Consider the following 8277-nt stretch of genomic DNA (forward strand, 5'->3'; position numbering starts at 1 on the left):
TTTTCATCTCAACCCCTCTCTCTCTCATCATCTCTTCTCTCCTCTCTCTCTCTCTCTCTCTCATTCTCACCCCTCTCTCTCTCTCTTTGTCTCATCTCTCTCTCTCTCTCATTTCTCACCCCTCTCTCTCTCTCTTTGTCTCATCTCTCCTCTCTCTCTCTCTCTCTCTCTCTCTCTCTCTCTCTCTCTCTCTCATTCTCACCCTTCCTCTTCTCTCTCTCTCTCTCTCTCTCTCTCTCTCTCTCTCAGTGCTGTAACTGTCAGCTTTAGTCTTTATCAAGTATTGACGTAACTCTGTGTAACAGCAGTAGTAAACAAACGCATCGTAAACAAAACACTGATACAAGATAAACAACGCCAAGTCTGGAAAGACAGAACGTTACTTCTGTGTTGGGCTGTGGGTGATTTCCCTTCCAAAGGTTAGAGTTAGCTTATAGGTCAGGAGACAGGATACTAAAGTCTGACATTGGATTGTAGCGTTTGGAGAATTGATTGGCGTTTCATTGACTCCTCTATCTCTCATCCTCTCTCCTCGTCCCAATTTTTAGTCTATCCCTTATCTGTATCTCTCCCTCCATCCCCCTCTCCCACTGTCACTATCCCTCTGAGAATATCTTCTCTATCAACCTCACCCGCTGAAATATATACATTCACATCTATTCATAACCACGCTCTCCTCTCGTTCTTTCTTCTTCTCCCCATATCTCTCCTATTTTCTCTCCCTCTTCTAGAAACTTGAAGAGGCGGACCGTAAGAGCCGTAACCAGCTGGACAGTCTGGAGAGGGAGCAGAGGCACCTCCAGCGCCAGTTGGACCTGCTGCAGGGGGGCACCGGGGCCGGGTTAGGAGGCACTGGMCCGGGGGAGGGAGAGAGGATACGCATGGACAGCGTGGGCTCCACCCTCTGCTCCTCCGAGCGCTCCGACTCGGACCAAGGTGAGCGACCGTGACCGCCGAAAGGGATCTTAGTCAGATTCRAGTCTTTATTTCAGTGTATCACACACATAAGCACATCAGTTAAYGAGATGTGGAGTTTGTACACTTGTACCATATTCTTAGGATAACCAGGATGGTTTGTTTCCACGCAGAATCAAGCTAACTTCTCAGTTTATTAGTGTTCCTGTTTAGTTCCAAGGAGCTCTTGTTTTGAGTGTGTTATTCCAACGTTCTGCTCTTCTCTTACTCCCTCTCTGTCTCTCTCTCTCTATCTCTCTTTCTCTCACCTCCCTCGCCCTCTACAGAGGAGATTGAGGTGGACGTGGAGTCTACAGAGTTCTCGGAGCACGGGGAACTGGACTCGGTTTCTACGGCCTCCACCAGCGATCTAGACGACCACAGCAGCCTTCAGAGTCTAGCCAGCGACGAGGGCTACTCCAGCTGCAGCATCCTCAAACTCTCCTCAGCCTTCTCCGGATCCTCCTCATAGGAGACGGCTGTTGGGTGTAGACTCCTCCCCCCACCTCGGGGGGCTAAACCAACATCCAAAGACCAACCACCTGAACCTGGCCAGCGACGAAGGTTACGAGGGCAAACGTTAATCCAGCGTCCTCGTCAAACTCATCGCCTTCTCTGACCGGCCGATTAGAGTTGTCTCCAGCCCCAGCTCCAACCTGCAAAAACCTTGGCCTCCCACCTCCATCCACCGACCCTGTTGTGTATCGTCATGTCACCCATCTACATGTATCATCGCCGACTACACCATCGCCATGGCATCTCTCAAGTGGCGCCCTGACGTCCTTCTAACTTCCTGTCTGTAACCCCTCCCCATCGCACCATCCGTCGCTCTGCTCCAACTCGCTGCTGAACCTCAACCCCCAGTCTGAGAAGAACCCCCCCCCTCGGAACCCCTCAACCCCCCTCCGTCCCAAGCAGAAGGTCCAACCCCCCGCATCGTCCCGATAACAGGTACATGAAGAACAGAGATTGATCCAAACACAGAACCAACCAACCTTTATTTTGAGAATCTGAATAAGAGCAATGGTTTGAGATTAGATTTTTACTGGAGTGGCTTTATGAATGATTGAAAATGAAGATGAAAAAGGATGTATTTTTATTGAAATGCTGGGATCAGCATTATCTTGGTTTTATTGCAGACATAATCGAAGGGAATAGACCACTTTTTTAAATCAAACAATTGATTAAGTTTATTTTAGAAACAAACAAAAAAACAACCCCCTATTTTAGCATCAGAAATGCACTTAAACTTCTATTATATATTAGAATATTTTATGATGACTTTTATTTGTTTTTAAAACCCTGTTTGGTTCTATGTGTTTGAGTGTTTGCTCTGGTCTGGAGTGTTTGCTCTGGTCTGGGAGTGTTTGCTCTGGTCTTGTGTCCGAAGTCAAGTCAATGTTTTGCTGGACTTAAAACTCATTTGGGAACAAGTGTAATTTGGACACAGACTCTGTTGGAATGACAAGAAGTCTACTAGTCATATCAACACATTTTGGCCCCTTGAACGACGTCCTTTTTTATTTTAGATTTCTTGTCTTTGTGTTGTTGTTTTTTTACAACTGTGCAGCCGCAGCACTGCACCAAACAGACACTTGAAATGGTGCTACCTGAAACAGCAACAACAAAACCATCAACAACGCAGCTCAAACGCTTGTACGACCAACGCTCCTTGTCTGCCGTGTCATACAGGACGTTTCCATCCCAACTGCATCATATGCATCCCATGGAACGTGGTGCTCGGTGTGAAATCAACCTTCAAAGGGTTTTTTACAACAACGCAGCAACAAGCTATCCTGCACCTGCCTACCTTAGAGCTGTCTATGGAAACACATCGGCACAATTTAAAAAGAAGAATAGCAAGGAACGTTGGACTATAGAGACAGCACCCATCCTTTCTCTCTATCCAGCAGTAACAAGCAATAAATATTTTAGTCGTTTTATTTATTTTTTTCATTTCGACCATTGACCTCCTGTTTTTTCCCCCTCTCTTTTCCCAAGGCAACAGACCTTGGCCGCCCCAAAAAAGCTCATTCAACTTGCTTTGTTTTTTTGTACATAATTAGATGGCTTACAATTAGGCTTAATAAATTAACGATGAAAAAAGGGTGTAAAAATAAAAGTTAGAAAAGTTGTGTATAGAAAAAACCTATTGCCTCTGTTGCGTTTTTGACCTTGTGTTTTTGTGCATTTTAAATTATATTTTTGAAAAGATTTATTCTACTTCTCTCAGAGTGTGACTGGCAAGCGGTCAGTCAGTCGTCCACGTGGCATGAATTGGACAGTATTGCTTTGTTCATTTTGCTGGTTGAAACGTTCAAAAGTGACCATTCTGTAGCTGTCCCCCATCAACCCCAAGAGAAGTTCCACTTCATAGTACTTAACTTAAAGTTCAAGACACAACAACAAGAGAACAACAACTATATGGCTGTAATACAAAATGGCCGCCACCCCAGGACATCTTCTGTTCATAAATACAGCGTTTGTGTGGCACTCTTATTTATTCAAATTTGTTTGTTTTTTACTTTTATTTTGAAAACTCCTATATGGCATTCCACTGGTGGTATCTGGTGAGCTGTGGGGGAACTCGAGTCTGAAGTGACAACACCAAGGTGTAAGATGATGTCATTGACTGTGTGTGTACATCCTTAGCCCTTGTTACTGAASCGAACCCAACTTGCACTTTGAAAAGTCTTGTTTTCCACTGGTATTCACGTATCTCTTCATATGAAAGAACAATCCCACCCTGACCCTTGAGTTTTTGAAGTTTATATATTTATTAGCCTATTTCTCCATCCCTCACAGAACCAACACAGAACGAGGGGAAAAAATGAAAAAAGTTAACTTATTTGGTTTCTGTCTTATCTTATTATTCTCCCTATTTCTTTATGATTTTATCCCTTATTTTAAGATGTTATGTTTAAAAGTGAAACAATGMRTGTTTCCCAAATGGCACCCTATTCCCTACATAGTGCACTACTTTTGACCAGACTCTGTCGAAAGTAGAGCACTAAGTATGGAATAGGGTGCCATTTGGGAAACAGACAACGGTGAATCGTAGTGAAATCAGTCAGGATACCAGGCTAATGTTGTTTTGTTAGACGGACACTTGAAATGTAATCAGCCCCCAAGCTGCTCCCAGTACTGAGCCTCTTATGCCTCCARGGTCCAGTTCCAAACTGACCCCAAGCTGTATGGTCATTTCTTCTCCTCTGATAGGCTGGGTGGAGTTTTTGTCGTAACAGTTTACACCAAATCCAATAATCCTAGAATTTGCTAGGAGGGGATGGGGGTGTAGGGTCAAGGGATTGACTTTGGACTCAGCCTACAATAGCCAAGTCTAATTGGCAAATACTGAGCCAGCTACTATACAAAATGGGGGCTATCTAACTAACTCCACACTCCTCTAGTAGGAAGACAAGTAGGAGTCTTTACTAGATTATGTTTTAGTCAACAAAATGTGTCTTACATTTACAAAAAGCCTCAGATGAATATTATTGAGAACAAAACGAAGGACATCATTCAAGGTGTACAGTTAGAGTGTAATCTTGCGYGATTTCATGATCTCCTCAAATCTTGATGGTTCACTGACGATGGTGCTTTCTCCATATAAACAAATAAGCCAAACAACCTCAGAACACCAACCGTGTCCTCTTCTCTTTCACAGGGGGCAGATTACTTCACTCTTTCCTTCATTTACACTTTTATCGTCTAGCGCTTTTTGTTTGTCGTTTTTTGAACCTGCACTATGAGGAAAAAGGGCCCATATTTAATGAAAAACTGTGTTTTTCCCCAATACCCTCTCTCTTTTGTGTGTGTTGTCTGGTGTCCTTAGTGCGGCCATATAAGTGCTACCTGCTTTTGGCTCTGTATGGCTAGCAGTATGTTGTTATATCCAGATTTGGGGTCTATTCTAACTCAATTCCTATCTGTTGAGTTCAAGATGGGAATTTCTTACCTGGTATCCAAACTGAATTCACATTCCATTTTGCGGATGGAATTTAGATGGAATTGACCTCCACCCTGAATAATGTCACTCCAGTGTACTAGGTATTGGTCTTATAGACAACGACTCGAAGGGGGGGAACGAATAGCCTGGGACCCTACTGCTGCAGATCTGTTCTGTGCTGTTCTTCCAACTCCTATGGTCATTCTGGTCAAGACAGCACAAACAGATCTGGGAACCAGGTGAAGGCAGAATGAATGGGTCAAAGTAGATACAGCTATTCACCTCCAAACAGGACAGACCTAGCCTGGGTTAAACTAGGCTGAATGCTGTGATACGAGTTAGCGTAGCATTCAGTCTGGTTTAACCAGGCTATAGGAGAGACTATAGTCCCCTTGTTGTTCAGTGAACTCTGTGGCCTCAATCCTTTGTAGAACATGCTCTCTGATGATGATTCTCGCTGTGTAAGTTTGAAAATGCATATACTTACAATAAAACACCAAGATTTTCAAACCGGAACTTGTTGACTTTGTTGTCTACTATCATCTATATTGTTCTTTTCAAGGTTGTTTTTAATCCATTCCGTTCATTTTGAGGAAGTTAGAACCTTCTTATCGGTTGGGTTCTGTCAGTCAGCCACACACTGAGTGTACAAAACATTATGAACACCTACTCTTTCATGAATAGACTGCCAGGTGAATCCAGGTGAAAGCTATGATCCCTTATTGATGTCACATATTACATCCACTTCAATCAGTGTAGATGATGGGGAGGAGACAGGTTAAGAAGGACTTTTAAGCCTTGAGACAATTGAGACATGAATTGTGTATGCGTGCCAATCAGAGGGTGAATGGGTAGACAAAAGATTTAAGTGCTTTTGAATGTCAAAAAGCAACACTGCTGAGTTTTTCTCACGCTTAACAGTTTCCTGTGTGTATCAAGAATTGTCCACCACCACCCAAAGGACAACTAGCCAACTTGACACAACTGTGGAAGCATTGGAGACAACATGGTCCAGCCTGTGGAACACATTTGACACCTTGTAGAGTCAATGCCTGATGAATTGAGGCTGTTCTGAGCAAAAAGGGGGTGCAACTCAATATTAGGAAGGTGTTTTTAATGTTTTGTAGTCAGTGTATCTTAAAGGTTGAACTGGGTTAACAAGACCCTGTGCAGATTACAGTATCTTAGTTTTGTCATATATTTCATTTAGTCATTTAGCAGACGCTCTTATCCAGAGGACTTCAAATTGGAAAGTTCATACATATCATCCTGGTCCCCGTGGGATGAACACACCCTGGCGTGCAAGCGCCATGCTCTACAACTGAGCCACACGGACCACGCATTATATTGTATATCATATATAGACTTTTGCCAGGCATTGTAAGATCTGATAAACCTCTGCAGATATGCACAGATTTTGCATGACTGGAACGAGCCCAAGTATGTGTCTCAAAGTTAACTGTGTAGATACACTATATAGCTATATATACAGTATTATATAGTTTGGGGTCACTTAGAAATGTCCTTGTTTTTGAAGGAAAAGCACATTTTTTGTCTATTAAAATAGCATCAAATTGATCAGAATAACATGACTATTGTAGCTGGAAATGGCAGATTTTTTAATGGAATATCTACATAGGCATACTGAGGCCCATTATCAGCAACCATCAGACCTTTGTTCAAATGGCACGTTGTGTTAGCTAATCCAAGTTTATCATTTTAAAAGGCTAATATCATTAGAAAACCTTTTGCAATTATGTTAACACAGCTGAAAACTGTTGTTCTGGTTAAAGAAGCAATAAAATTGGCCTTCTTAGACTAGTTGAGTATCTGGAGCATCCATTTGTGGGTTCGATTACAGGCTCAAAATGGCCAGAACAAGAATTTTCTCTAAAACTCGTCAGTCATTCTTGTTCTGAATGAGATAATGCCTTTCGAGAAATTGCCAAGAAACTGAAGATCTCGTACAAACCTGTGTACTACTCCCTCAGAACAGCGCAAACTGGGTCTAACCAGAATAGAAAGAGGAATGGGAGGCCCCGGTGCACAACTGAGCAAGAGGACAAGTACATTAGAGGTCTAGTTTTAGAAACACACGCCTCACAAGTCCTCAACTGCAGCTCATGGATAGTCACCACAGAAAACGACCAGGTAAATAAGCAGTGAAAGAGGCTGACCTGTAGAACATAGAGTCGTGACTCTCCGTCTGACGCGTTGTCCCTCGTCCTCTCTCATCAGTGGTGTGAAGGGGCAAAGCCAAACGCTTTTCTTCTCGCCTGTCTTTGGCTGTGCGAAGAGGGATGGAACAGAGAGCATGAAACAGAGAGGAAGAACGAGAGGAAGAACAGAGAGCATGAACAGAGAGGAAGAACGAGAGAAGTAACAGAGAAGGATGAACAGAGATGTAGAAAGAGAGGAGGAACCGAGAGGGATGACAGAGAGCATGAACAAGAGGAGTAACAGAGAGGAAAGAACAGAGAGGATGAACAGAGAGCATGACAGAGAGGAAGAACAGAGAGGTGAACGAGATGAAGACACAGCAGAGGATGAACCGAGAGGAAGAACAGAAGAGGATGAACAGAGGAGTCATGAACAGGGAGGAAGAACGGAGAGGAAGAACGAGAGGATGAACAGAGCATCGAACAGAGAGGAAAAGAGAGGAGAACAGAGGAGGATGAACAGAGAGGAAGAACAGAGAGGAGAGCAGACGGAGGATGACAGAGGAAGAACCAGAGAGTATGAACAGAGAGGGATGAACAGAGAGGATGCTAACAGAGGGAAGACAGAGAGGAAGAACAGAGAGGAAGAACAGAGAGGAATTGGAAACAGAGAGGATTAACAGAGCAGGAAGACAGAGTAGGGATGAAACAGAGGAGGATGAATCAGAGAGGATGAATAGAGAGGATGAACAGAGAGGAAGACCAGAGAGGGAAGCAAAGAGAGGATGAACAGAGAGGAAAGAACAGAGAGGATGACCGAGAGAGGATGAACAGAGAGGACAGACAGTAGAGGAAGAACAGAGAGGAAGAACAGACGAGGATGCACAGAGAGGATGAACGCGAGGAAGACCGAGAGGAAGAACAGAGAGGAAAACAGAGAGATGAAAAGCCCCGGCTTCGCAGCGTTGAGAGTGTGGTGAGCAGAAGTGTGAGGTTGTACTTCTAGAGGACAAACGATACAACCTATATTAGTGTCGTCCAAGAATTGCCATGTGCTGGAACAGTAGACCGAAGGCGGTTGGGAGCTGAAAGACGCAACCCACACAGAGAGAAGTTTAAGCGCATGACGCATAGAGGCCACCTAGAGGCGGCGAAATTGAATTGATATAACTGGTATGCCGGGGCCGTAAACAGGGTACGGAAAAACAGGTGGAT

The 8277-nt window shown here is 43.8% G+C and overlaps 1 pseudogene; it reads left to right on the forward strand.

The window, feature by feature from the left end:
* The window catches only part of LOC112077052 (max-interacting protein 1-like), a 14298-nt pseudogene extending 8879 nt beyond the window's left edge, over positions 1-5419 (forward strand).
* The last annotated feature ends 2858 nt before the right edge of the window (positions 5420-8277 follow it).

Source organism: Salvelinus sp. IW2-2015, unplaced genomic scaffold, assembly GCF_002910315.2.
Source record: "Salvelinus sp. IW2-2015 unplaced genomic scaffold, ASM291031v2 Un_scaffold4235, whole genome shotgun sequence".
NCBI classification, from domain to species: domain Eukaryota; kingdom Metazoa; phylum Chordata; class Actinopteri; order Salmoniformes; family Salmonidae; genus Salvelinus; species Salvelinus sp. IW2-2015.